Below are 14189 nucleotides of genomic sequence, written 5' to 3' on the forward strand. Positions count from 1 at the left end.
TATTTATTTACTTTTACATTTGAGTACTTCTACTTTTGATACTTCAAATACAATACAACACTTTTAATGCAGGGCTTTTAATTGTAACTGAGTATTGTTACAGTTTACAGTGTTTTCCTCCTCCACCGGGACCCTTGAGAGGGAGCTCGGTGTTAATGTTATTAGTTGCACCTGTGTCTTTCCTGCGATGAAAAGTCAAAATGTCCGCCGTGAAGGAGGCCTGCAGTCCAGTCCGGCAAGTCGGCGTTTTTTTTCTCTTTACTGAAGTCAAATTATGACTAAAAACTTCACAAGGTGACGGATAAAGCGAGTAAATTACACATACAACTTTTATTCAAACTTACCTGTATAAAATATGTGGCCGCCGGTGGACCGAGCACGGATGAAATCAAATGTAGCAACCCAACCAGTGGAGCCAAAGAAAAATGAAATGGAGCGAGGAAACTCTTCAAAACGACCGAAAAATGGCAGCACAGAGAAGAGGAGCAACAAAAAAGACAGAAATGAACCGAGTGAAGGTGAAAAATACGCGAAATTGACCGAAGTGGTTACAAAAACAAATGTTAAGTGGTGATGGCGCAGCTACAGCTAGCAGTGTTACACACTATGGAGAACATGAAAGAACATTCTCGACACTGAAGCTCTGATATTCTTCTTTTCAGGAGCGCGACAAAGCTGGGCAAAGACATCAAAATAAAGCTGGACTTCGACAAAACCAAAACCACCTCAAGTCTCCATAAAGGTAAGCAACATTTTGTTACTTGCTGTGCTGTGACTGCGGTGTTTTGGGTGAAGCTCTTGTGTCTGCGGCTGTACATTGTGTTTTAGTGACAAGAGGTATTAGTTGTGAATTATGTGGAGGATGTAGTTTGCTTGTTGTGAATTTAGGATTTCTGTGTTCACAACTGCCCTGGTAGCTGGTTTTGAATTTGGGCCTGCTGAGCTGGTGAATATTTGAGATACCAGGGTGTGTTTTTTAATCCCAGTCCATCACTGTTTATATTTTGTAAATGGATATTGGCTGTACTCATCATTTTTGTTTTCTGAGAAAGGGCTGACGATTGTTCTGCTCTCTCAGAAGTGTTTTATGGTTGATGTCCTGGCCTCAACGATTATCTGCTAAATTATACTGATGTCCATCTATCTGTGTTCACTGTTTGCATTGTTCTTGAGAGTGGATCAATTTCTTGGTGGTTGAGCTCATTTTTCCCTGGCTGGTTGTTTATCATGCTGTTAATACACATTGTGTTTGAATATTCTGATTATTATGAGTGAACTGGTATTGTAGCATTACCCCATGTGGGTTAATCCCAGTCTATACACACATCACATTACCAAGGTAAGTGTTTGCTGCCTCTTCTAACCTACACATCAACAGTGGATGTGTTGGTCATGGATTTTATTTTTGTGCTGGGCGATATGGCTGGCTGTTGTTTTCTTCTCTCAGCTGTGTCTCATGGTTTATGTGCTGCTTGATAATCTTCCTAATTGTGCTGCTGTTCATCTATCCGTGTTCAGTGTTTGCACTGGTACCAAAAGCAGTTGGTTGTTTGGCTTGTGACATCCGGTGCCTTCACGCTGTTGATATACACTGAGGTGAAATATGACTTCCCATGTTTGGGTATTGTGAGTATAAAGGCCCGAGCTGCTTGTGTGGCAGGTTGCAGGTTTGTCCACATGCTCCCCACATGGGTTTTGTATTGACTCACTATAAAACTGGGTCTCTAGCAGAGAGTAATGATGTATGTTGGCTTTAAGGATGTAGACACTGTTGTTTTGCACACAGCTCACTGAAAAGAATTTCTCTGTCGCTATTTGTTCCATGAGAAACTCAACATGACATAGGATATAGGATTCACATTCTTTTGTTTTTTTTCACATTTTGTGTATTCATTGACTCTTGGCATTAAAAAAGCTCAAACAATAGCGATTATACTATTCTTCATATCATAATTGCATCCTAATTCCTGAGCCGCTGCTCTACTGTTTGCTGCTGCTACTCTCAGCTGTGCCACCTTAAGCTCATATCTATGTACCGATGGACCTCTGCTGCTTATCAATGCCACATAGCATTTCACAAGAAGAGATTGTCCGCTCCAAGCCATAAAGTTTTGTGATTTTAATATGCATATCTGAATAATTATGTGCTGCTGCATATCAGGTGGACTGCTGGGTTGAGATTTATATATCTCATTTTGCTAGATAGTATATTCCCCCACACTGGCTGGATGTGGTTTGTGGGAAAATGGCCACACTGAGGCTTGTGCCGAGCCCTAACAGAGTGTATTCTGCACTACATCTGAACGACCCATAGTGAGAGAAGTGTCATCACTGTACAGCAGGTGTAAAAATATGTTGCAAAAATGAGATAAACACCCCCTCACCCCTCCTTTTTTTTGTCAGATTTTTCATTAACTGTTAATGAGACACCATGGCCTCTCAGGCACGTCTTGCATTTGGGAGATGTTATGTTGTCATAGCGATGAGGAAAGGCATCCCCGCCTGGTGGGACAGGGGCAGAAAAAAGGTGAAGGATTATGAAGCTGTGCCGATGCAGATTGGATTCCTCTATTATCCAGAGTTTCATCATTTTCCCAGGAGAGCTTACACTTTTCTAATCCTCCAAGGCTGTTTTTCCCCCCCTCTGTGTTATCTACCATTTTGTCAACAGGGAGCGTTTGTCTGATCCTTGTAGTCTGTGTCGTCCCGCTCCTATCTGCTGTGACACCATTTGTCCTGGGGAGAGACTTTGTACTAGTCCTGGATACCTACATTTTCACAGCAAAGTGGGTTTGACTGGAGGATGCACTTGTAGTATTTGAACACATTCAGTTGGTGCTGAACAGCTTTTGTATGAATAGCTTGTTGAATAGCTCAGAGACTGTTCTACTGTAAAAATTGACCCCATAGGTCATCTGTGCTGGCGGCTTGTTGCAACCCATAATTAGATTTTATTGTTAGGTGACCTTTAGCCAAACTAAATCAACAACATTAATGAAAACAGCAGCATTTGTTTGACCCAAACCAGTTATTCATGTGTAGTTGTAGTGAAATATTTCAGTCCCTGTGGGGGTGGTAGTTACTTTGTGGTATGAGGTAGGATACAACCACAGTACATCTCTGGTTTAACTCCCTGCACTTACACTTGTCATCAAGGTTACCAAATAATCTTCTATACATACAGGTGAAAAAATCACTTACATGGATCAGGAGATCGCTTCCTCAGTTGTTTCATAATCAGCAGATGATTTTAATAGAAGTTAAGCTTATGACTTTTATTACGGCTGCCCAGCAGGAGGGATGCTCCACGCTTTTGCTTTCTCTGTGTGGAAATGTGATGTTTTTTAGTGAAAACACCAAAATCATCACAGTAACTCTTGCCCATGGATTTTCTGAATGGTCTATATGAAAGAAGATTGAATAGCTGAATCTTTGTTTTGAACAGCCAAATCTGATTCAGCTCATAAAATCTGGAGTCATGTCAGGTTTATCTCCACAATCAGTGGAACCAAACCATTAATCTGCCTCCATCTCCTACACTAAGTTAAGCTCTGCTGCACTGATGGGTGGTAAAGATCTCTGACCTCCTGTCTGTTCCAGCGAAGCTCGACCCTCCAGCAGGAACACAGAGGGTTGACTGAGGCCTGCCACCTGGGGCTCTCTGGCACTGGAACATGCCTGCGGTGATAATTAATGAGAATTACCGTTGTTGAGAGAGGCACTTTGGCAGGCTGGGCGAGAGAGAGGGAGAATTGGACTAAGAGGGGATCATTGAGACATAATGACTGTGGTGAAGAAGACAGAGATAGAGGTGGTGGGAGGAGAGATGAAAAGGACTAATGTGATTATTTTGCCACTGGCAGAAGACATACTAGCTTTGGCACTGGTGTGTTTTTTCCCTACTGTCTGAGTAACAAATATACTGCAGGTTTACAGGTGTACATGTCTCAAATGCGATGATTCATTTAACTTTGTTTCCCAGCTCGGCAAAAGAGGGATGAGTGGCACTGAAGCATATTGGGTGGGAGGTGTTGAGGTATTATGCTGTGGCGGAATAAAGTTTCTTTTTTTAAACAGAAAAAAGCTCCCTCTAAAGCCTCCAAATTCTATTGCATAAATCGCTTGCTTGGTCTCAAGTACACTTGACTGGAGAAAGGAAATGCCTGAGGCGAGACTCTACTGTGATGAAACGATCCTTGGGAAAAGACAGCAGAGTAAAAGTAAGTAAAAACCAATGCAAATAATTAGTTCTGAGCTAATAGTCCTCAAACAGCAGAGAGATGTGGACTTTCAGAGGAACAGTACTGGTCAGGTTCTCTCCACCAATGCATTAATTGTAATCAGCACTAAAAGAGGATTTATCCTCATGATAGAAATGGTCCTGTGGAGAAATAAAGCTTATTCATTTTCCAGCTTTTTGTATTTAACCAACCAGTAAATGGTGAACAGTGTTTAATGCATTGCCAGCTTCTCTTTGTGTCAGGCCTTATTACAAAGAATAAACACTTTACATTTGCATATTTTTGTTTGCTTTTTAGATACATTTAGCAACTGTATATTTTAGGGAACATACAGCAGGCATTTTCAGTTGTGTAATTTCTACTGGTGATGTTTTTGCTGTCGTCCCTCCACTTTTACAGTTTAATTTACTCATGTCTCCGAGCAGTGTTCTGTGACTGTCACTGCAGTTGAAAAACGTTGATATGCTCTTTTGTGACAGCTATTAGCAGCAGTTTGTGTTTTGAAGAGCTTTTCTTCCCTGGTTTTTGCCTGTCAGGCTTCATACAAGATAATGTGTGGAGGTCTGGATTTTTCTGCAGCCTGAGGAAAAAACTGCAGATATTATTCAGGGGTGAAAAACTTCTGTGTAATAATATTAATAATATAATCTCTGAATAATGCTTAAAGATGCAAATTAAAGTCAAAGTATCAGGTCTTTTCAAAGACACTAACATTAAGAGAACTTCAGTAAATACTAATCATTAGTTTATCACTTAAGCGCGTGATTTAATAGTTGTTGCATTTTCTGATTTTCAGGTCTTTTCTCGTCATACTCATTTTCTTCAGTTTAGTATTTGCTAGATTGATACACGTTTGAAAACAGGAAGTATCACTCTCTGGCTTTAGCTTTTTTTTTCTTTCCACCTGTGAAACCCAGCCTATGACCTTGGCCATCAAATCACTGAAGCCGGATGAAAGCACATCCAGAGACCAGAGATACTTTGCAGTAATTTTAAGGTATTTGTAGTGATTTGTGGGATGCCGTAATCCAGCAGTAGCAGCTCATTTTAGAGATTAGTATCTCAAAATGGAGGGGAAGTGAAAATCACTGGAATCAGCTACCGTGAAATGTGGACATTTTTATGGCACAGGATTGGACACCACTGAATAAAAAGGCTCTCTCTCTCAGTCTGTACTTTAGATGCTGTTGGAAGTGCTGAGCTGCTGGAGAATCTGTGTTGAGTGAGCTCTTTCTTTCACATAAGACAGCCGGACTCACCCCTGAAAGTTAGAACGTTCTCCAGTGGTTTGCATGTACGTTTTAGTTTCGCTCGAACCAGGGCTAAATATACGTGGAGAGAGCCGGCAGCTTGTCTCGCGTGTCCTTCCATCAAAGACTTTTTCAGTAGTGTGATGGTCAAGTTCAAAACAGCTGCTGGCAAATTCAGCCAGTGAAGTGAAAACAGAGCAGTTGCAGTCCTTTTGTGTTACAGTCAAGCCTAAAATACAGCCTTAGAGAGATCAGTGGTATTTCAGCCAGGCGTATACTACATCTCTTTCATCACGGTTGTCACAGATGATGTGTGAGGATGATGGTGACCTTGGGGATGGAGGTTCAGATCACCATAAGGGCGAGAACAGCCTAGAGAGTCCAGAAATCCTCCTGATACAAACTTAGGAAGTAAATTTTCCAAATAATAAACTTTAAGATGATTTGGCTGCTACAACTTGCCTGAATAAATCAATTTAACAGTTTTCAGCATCTCCACAGTGTATTTATCTATGTGAATCCTACTGCTGTATACAGCTTGTGGCCACGTCTGCAAAATATACAATCACCCGGCCGTATAGGCAGTAACGACAGACTGTACTGGATTGTCTTGCTGTGTGCTGCCTGTAGTTGCAGCCACAAATTGCTCAATGAATCTTACTGCATCAACTTGTCTGAAAGAGACGGGACATGAGTCTTTAGGGCAATTTCCAATCACTGTGTGCTGAGCAAGTCTTTCTGACTCGGCCTGTATGACTATCTGCAACCAACTGATGATTGGAAGGCGAGACAGTTACATTCAGTGAGTGTTTATGGGTCGTCTGGATGAGTTTAAGCAGCATTTCTAAGTTGGAAGTACTCGGTTTATTACTCAGTATCTCAGTTTTTATGATAACTCTTTTGGTAGCTCATCATTTTGAAATGTTGTCATTGTATTTATTTCAAATTTACAAAACAATGCAATACTTCAAACTTACAGGCCACAAAGTCACATAGGAATTGTCTGGTCATGTTCTCCAGAAAACAAAGTCATTAAACTTTAATTTCTGTTTAGGTAACAAGTAGTTCTAGACAGATAAATGTGTCTCGTCTGCTGCAGAAGCTTTTGCATTTGCATTGGAGCCACAGTCACATACTGAGTTAATGTGAATGAGCGTCAGTACCTCTGTCTTTTACTTAAAGTCTTTCACCATGATCCTTCATATATCCAACCCACTGTCTACCAATTACTCCATCTTACTTTTCTTCTATGCATTTTAAACAACAGAAAAAGTGTATATGTGATACCATACAAACTCCCCTGATGGACGCTAATGAATAGGATGGGTCATAATGTTGATGTGTGACCTCAGTAGCAGGAGGTGAAAACATTATGCTACCTACCTACACTCACATAGTAATTGCTTTTTTGGGTTTAATGAAATTCCTCCTGCGGACAGTCCCTCACCTTGAGAGGTGTCCTTGCATGTTTTTAAGAAGTTTCCTCTGTCTGTGAGGAGAATAATGTCATTGTTTTTTTTCCCTCTAGAAAGTCTCTTGAGTTGACTGAACGGTGGAAAGAAATCCCTCTCACCTTAAATGCCTCATGGATACCGCTGCCAATAAAACAGGAAGATTGACAACCACTAACATTAAGTCCATTCAAAGCTGAACTCAGATTACGTGGATTAGTACCTACTTGGTTATTTTAATACCTGGCATCCTTCAAACATACAGTATAATATTTAGTAATGGTGTGTTCCATTATAAATGGTACTTTCTCCACGTTTAACACTATTTTCAAGTAGTGAAAGCAGCACTTTATCAGCACAGCAGCTTCACACATAAGCTGCATGTAGGCGTTATGGAGGACCATATGTGTCACTTAAAATAGTAATAAAGCATTTGATAAATGGATAATGCATTGTACAAAAAAATACATATTCAGAATCTAATTTATTAATCCATAAATGGATTGACTAAATTACAAAGTAAGTCAGTACTTGATATTTCAATAAAAAGGAATTTTTAAAATTAAATATTAACCCACCAATAAATAGTTCAAAATAAAAAGGGGTTCACAAAAACTGCATAAAACAGTCTCCTTAAAAATACATTAATTAAATCATAAATAAATAATGGAATTTAAAAATCTATTTAAAGTTTAAAAAGAGAAATAACTGAACTCAAAAATGGAATTAATAAAACAAATTTTAGTCAGGCATTTCCTTCCTCACATGCAACAAGCTCTCTGATTGGTTAGAAAAAGCGGCACCTGCAGCTGTCACCTGTTATGACCGTGGGAAGTTGCTTTGAATCCTGTATGACCAATAAACTCAATGTTCCATACATACAACCATAAATCTACCCATACACTCAATATCACAACAATGGCTGATTTACAGTGAGTGTTTTGCAGGCTGCGCAGCATCTGTCACATTTACAGCGTTTCTCATTGCAGTGGTTTAAATCCACACGGTTTTATTTTTCAGATTGCTTCATTCTCCTCTTTGTTTTCTTTATCGTCTGAAATCTTTGTTCTGAACTATTTTGAGGAGAGAAATCCACTGTTGCCTCTGGGGTTTTTTATCATCCACAATGAGCAATCTGTGAAACCTACGTGTGAGTGTGTTTTATATCTTTGCTTTGTCTCTTGTGCAAATGAATAACTACAAACTGCCAGTTGAGAGCCTACTACCATTATTCTCAGTGTCTTTAGGAGTTATGCATGTCATTTATAAAGGCAACAAAATGGCTTATTGTTTTATTATGCTCCAAGAAAATATTGGGCTTTCATCATAATGATGCATTAGGGCCATGCATTATATGTAGTGCTGGGTTGTTGAGGAGTGTCTTATATTAGAGGTTTACTTACTATCACTCATGTCACACAGGATTACTGGTTGTTCTTGTATTCTGCTAGTAGTTGTTTTTATTCTGCTTTGTATTTCCAGTTTGAGTTGTGACAGTAAAGTCATGCTGAATGGACCAGAGCTTCAACTCATGATTCTCTTCATTATCAGTCAGTCAATCCAAGTAACACACCAAAACTCTAATGTAATCAATTTACTAGAGAAATATTAGACTAGAACAGAAATATGACGTTTCAGTGATTATAAAAATAGTTGCTGTTAATCAACTAATTGATTAATTGCCCTAACATTTAAGCTCTAGGAGTATCAAAAAAGAGTACTGCCAATGGAGTACTCATAAATTGTGTGCAAGACTCTGATTATGAAACATTATGTTTCCATGAACCCACAAATTAGAATCAAACTACAGCCTAGTGTCGAGATGTTCACATGTCAGATGGCTGTGCAGGTTAATTATCAGGCTGGAATTAAACCCACTGCCAGAAATGTGAATTCTCTGGGTGACACATTACCAAAAGCTGCAGCTTAATTTCTCTCCCAAATTTATTTCTAATCTCATAAAACTGTCTATTTGTCTTAATTTCTGTGGAATATATCCACAACCACAGCAGATAAATAACAAGAACAATCAACACCACCTCTGTGTTTTCAGAGCAGTACTACTCTTGTGTCCTTTTTTTTAAACCCAGCAATGTGAATTTGTGAATAAATTCTCTTTAGAAAGCTTAAATGCAAACCAAGTTTATAGTGGCACGCTAGCTGAATCACCTGATCCCTTACACAACCGAAGTGTGAAAAATAATAGGACAGGTTCAACTTTGACAAGTCAAAACACAGGTTAAAATTGGCTAAATTGATGGCTGTTTTGAATTGCAAAATACCCAGACTTAATATCTGCTTCATACATCACAACAGCACAAGAAACAGTGATTCATATTTTAAATGTAGACACACATTACCAACAATGAAAAATATGCTTATTTATGCTAATAGCCTGGTGATTTAGAGAAGTGGAGGGGTATTTAAACCTTGTCAGCTACACCAGAGCAACAACACTACACTGAAACTAGTGTAAAGTGCATTTAGATTTACGTCCATGCCTCCAAGAATGAAAAATGGACTGATGAAATGCAGGTGTGCTTTTGATTAATACCCCTGCCTCTCCCTCTGTGTCTTATGGCAGCTTACAACCTTCTGTCCTCTGGGAGCAGAGGGAGGAAAGTCTAACAGAGTCTGACAGTCGTTGTAACTGCATTCTAATTAGATTATTCAATGACTATATTAATTCAGGAGCAAATCACTTTGCTTACTTAGCATCAGACTGTCAGGCTGTGTTGTGGATAGCCAGAGCAGCATAATCAGGTTTTAAGTGCCCTCAGATATTGGAATTGTATTAGCCAAAGTCAAAGAAACAGTCCTGGCCAAGTATTGTGTAGGCAGTGGGGAATCAGGGGGTGGGGCTCAGGGTTGTTCTGTGAATCTAAATAAGCTACAGTCCACTTAAGATCATACCTAGACCAACAATGTCGACTACAACTCACGACGTTGGTATAAACGTAGGGTTAAGAATTGAGAATCGATTTCTGAAGTGAAACCACTTCCCGCAGGGAATTTGTTAAGAAACATGCAAATGGATTCTTGTTTATTTACTCCTGAAAGAGAAGGATGAACCTGCATTTTCTGCAACATTTTGGAAGAGAGCGGTGTTTTGTTCTGTCCCCAGTCATTGTCATAAGGGCCCAGAACTAGCTAATGATGGACAACTCCCATTAAGTGGCAAAACAGAGAATATTCAAATGTGTCCTTATTTTACCTGCGAAACAAAGGGAAATATAAAACACCAGTCACACCACAAAATGGCTCAGCAAAATTCATCCGTTCATCTTTGTGAAAAAGTGAAGCAGTCAGTGCTAGAGGCTTGGCGATGCAGTGACTTCCTCACATAGCTAGTTGGCTGACCTTTACTCCCCCTGGCTTTGTGTTGTTAGGATTGCACATCATTTTACTGAACAAAGGGGGTCCGTTTGTAGTCTCACACAAAACAATAACTTCACAAACTTCATGCAGGAGACATACTTGTTCTATCAACCTCTGTCTCACAGCCGTCTACAAACTATTCCTTGTATGTAATTGTATTTTGCAGCACATTTTTTGCTCTCTAGCTCTTTTTTCCTTCAAAGGTCAGCACTGGCATGAATTTGTGCGTCAAAGGTCACCAAAGCTGAACTTGTGAGGATTGCAGCTATTTTATTGAAATTAATTGATGCTTGTGTGACTGGGCCTTCAGGCAGTCCACATCCGCTGAAAATAAAGATGCCTCTACCTTTCAATGTCATTTTTTGTCACTCAAATAATATGAAACAGGATTTAATAAGAATCAAGACGTATTGGAATCTGATTATATACACATGTATTCAACCGGGTAAGGTTTATTTAAAATAATAATAATAATAATAATGGAAAAAGTGAATTTTTGATATAAAACCGAAGTGTCAGTTTGTGAGTTAGCTGTGCTGCTCCAGGGATTGAAATCCCTCACAGCTGGATGCCGCTGGCTTCATAATGCCTACACAGCTCTCCCTACAAAAGCTCAGAACCCAGCAGTTCTGTTCTGCTGATTCGTGCCACAGTGGAGCTTTCGATTTAAAATTCTTTCGACCTGACATGCTTGGACCCACAGAAATTGATTTCACTTGACAGTTGGAAGTCTTTGACAATGCTGATCCTTAACTCCACGTCGTCCTTTGATTGACCTATTGGGCTCCTCGATCTTGTTTCCTCCTTCTGGCTAATATCCACCCGAGTCCTCTCAGATCAACTCTCGTGTCCAGGGACTTGGACCAGGCTTTGTTGAAAATGCAGCAACTGTCTCTTTCACCTTGATGTTTCAACAACTAGTTTTCTCAAGGTTGCTGCGAGGGCAATACAATCAGGCGGTGTTTGCGATGGAGAAACATCCCAGCCTTTGTAGATGAGGCCTTTTAAGGGAAATCTCAATGGGTTTGAGGAATTAGTACTTGCTGGTGTGTGATAGTTTGCATGCATTTCTTTGTATGTGTGGGAGAGTTGGGGTATTAGCGTAGGACATTTTGAGTACTTCAGATTAACCTTCTCAACACTGGATTGAGAAAGACGAAGAGGCAAGAGGAGCTTTAAAGCGAGAAAGAGGAAGAGAGACATTTAGAAAAACATGAGGGAAGTCAAGACATTAAGAGAGAGAAATGACAAATAGAAATGAAGGGAAGGACTTGGAGAGGAAAGCATAGAGGTGAGAACAGAGTTACAGAGTTGAGGGAAAGTTAGAAAATGAGTGGGATGAGACGACAGAAAAAAATGATGAAAGAACAAAGGAACAAAGTATTGTGTTCTGTGTTTCTCCCTGCAGGAGTTCAGTAGGTTGGTCAGTACTTTGCTCCAGCATTAGTGCATAATTAATCAAGGATTATTTTCCTTTCCTCGCCTTTCACCAACACATAGATTCTTACTTTTTCTTCATTATTTCTTCTTTGGTCCATACCTCTCTTCAATAGTTTTATCACTCATGGATGCCCACATTATTAATTTTGCCCGCCTCTCTGCTCATCCATATTTCCACTTTATGTAAAATTCTTTTCATGTACTGTAATCACATGCAGTCTATTGTAAGGGCTGAAGAGCTTTTTATTTGTTCTTTTTAATTATCCTCACTCTTAGCTGTATGTTTGAGGCCGTAGTTGTATAGACTCAGCTAAATGCCTTTTACTCTCTCGTCTACTTAACACAAGGTCATTCTTGAAACTTTGCAGTCAGTCAGCTGAGGCCTGATTTTATTCAGTTTTCAAACCTGTAAAATCCAAAGCCTAACCCTTTTCCAGCAGGGTTATGTCTCTCTGGACTAAAATAATTTCATTTTAGAATGTGCCAGTGAGCAGTACGAAATGCTGAGGCTTAAAAAGCTTGAATCAGTTACTGCATGTCACAAAGATCTGGACCTTTGGGGGGGAGGACTGATGACTGAGTAATGATTTCTGGATTATTACGCCTTTGTGACCTCCATTCCATTTTTTTCATGTGGTAAATAATATTACAAAATAGAGTTCACCTTTCAGTTGGCAAATACTCAGAGCCAGTTTCTCTGACTTGCTGATGTCTGACAGCACAAACAATGAAATGTCTGGTGGAAAACTGTAGGGAATTACACTTTCATTTAATATAAGACAAATAAAATGATTTTCATTACAGTGATTTGGGATCACATACTTTAAATGCCATGTTAGGACACAGCCACTGGCTAAATTTGTTGATTTGTGGTTGCACTGAACAAACAAATGGGTGCAACTGAGACAAAATTAATCAGGAAAAAGCCGCCACACTGCTAAACACATTCAGTGATTGATGAGCAGTATCTGGGATCAGTAGTGCAAAATACACTTAAATGAGCAATGAGAGCTTAGCGCTAAAAATTGAGATGAAACAAGCGAAAATGAAGATCCCCAGGATTACCACCTTAATGAATTGGGTTTTAAGTGTAATAGCCCACCTGCTCCACTTTCCCTCAGTCTGGATAGTGACCATCCTGGGGTTTTTAAGGATAACATAAAAATGTAAAAGAGTACCTTACATGCCCAGTCAGCTCTCAGTGTAGCTGAGGTGTTATATGTTGTGTGATGGTCTCTTGGCAGTAAGCAATTCGCACGTTGTACCCATTAAGTGTTAAAGCCAAATTCAGTTTTCTTTGCAACCAGGATGTTCACAGTTTTGTTGTGTTTTTTAAGACTGTGTATTATTAATGAGATTGTTGCATCATTCATTTTTTGTTTGCACAAAACAGAGTGTAAATTATAAACTCATTTTTTTCTTACTTGGAGCTGAAACCTGTGTTAGAGTGACTTTTGACACTTCGCCACAGAGTTCAGTCTTTATAAAGCCAGGCAGCCAAGGAAGACCTAGAGTCCCTGACATCCAGTTGCAGCTACAACTGTTTTATACGGATAAGACTGTCCCTCTTGAGTCTAAGTGGACACACTCACTGCTTCAGACACTCAACACACACCACCCACTGATACATGTGCTCACCTTGAGAGGCAGGGTTAGCTCTTATCTGTAGCTGTGATCAGCTGATGTACAGAACCTGGATACTGTGGCCCCCACACAGCCGACCTGATCTATGAGGCAATTATGGTAAAAACGTCTGTCTAAGCAGTCCTGGGGTTGAAAGGACTGACCGGGATATTAAACAGATTACATTATATACAAAGTGAAATGTGATGGCAGCAGACCAACAGAGAAGCCTTTTGTGTTGCGGAGTTGCCGTATAGATGGCTCTCTCTCTGTCGAGGTTTTTACCCGACACGCACACACACACACACACACACAATCACAAGAGTTGCACTTGGCGACTGGCCAAGGCCCAGATTTGTGTGTGCACGACGAGCATTTAAAGTGTACGTGACATGAGTGAGTGTGTGTGTGTGTGCGTACACTTACCCTCATACACTTTGATAGATTGCAGGAGTGCTAGCATTGTGTAGGAAGCTTAGTGGGGAAGGCAACTTATCCCAAGTCAACAACCACTTGATTTACTGTTACAAAGAACCCAATCAAATCAAAGCCACGCCACATAAAGCAAAACCACATGACGCAAATCAGATCAAGTAAAAACTGAAAAACAAACAAAAACACATGGACATAAACACAGTGGTGCCACTGATAAATTCAGCAATAAACAGTTTACCTTTGACCATGAATACAGTACAAGAATGTAGAAGTTGAAATTGATGATCGAATAATTGATAAATCTTTTTATTAATGAATTAAATGCTTTGTCAGTTAATGTGACATCGATTGTTTTGTCTGAAAAACATGCA

At 39.7% G+C, this 14189-nt stretch overlaps 1 long non-coding RNA gene across 1 annotated transcript in view; it reads left to right on the forward strand.

Annotated features, from left to right (window-relative positions):
• The first annotated feature begins 217 nt into the window (after positions 1–217).
• LOC108885257 (uncharacterized) overlaps positions 218–14189 on the forward strand; it is a 145622-nt gene continuing 131650 nt past the window's right edge. Inside the window, exons 1-2 of the long non-coding RNA XR_001961227.2 lie at positions 218–518; positions 663–742. This is a non-coding gene — a long non-coding RNA (uncharacterized LOC108885257). The remainder of the gene's footprint in view (positions 519–662; positions 743–14189) is intronic.

This window comes from Lates calcarifer, linkage group LG7_1 (genome assembly GCF_001640805.2).
Source record: "Lates calcarifer isolate ASB-BC8 linkage group LG7_1, TLL_Latcal_v3, whole genome shotgun sequence".
Lineage (NCBI taxonomy): Eukaryota > Metazoa > Chordata > Actinopteri > Centropomidae > Lates > Lates calcarifer.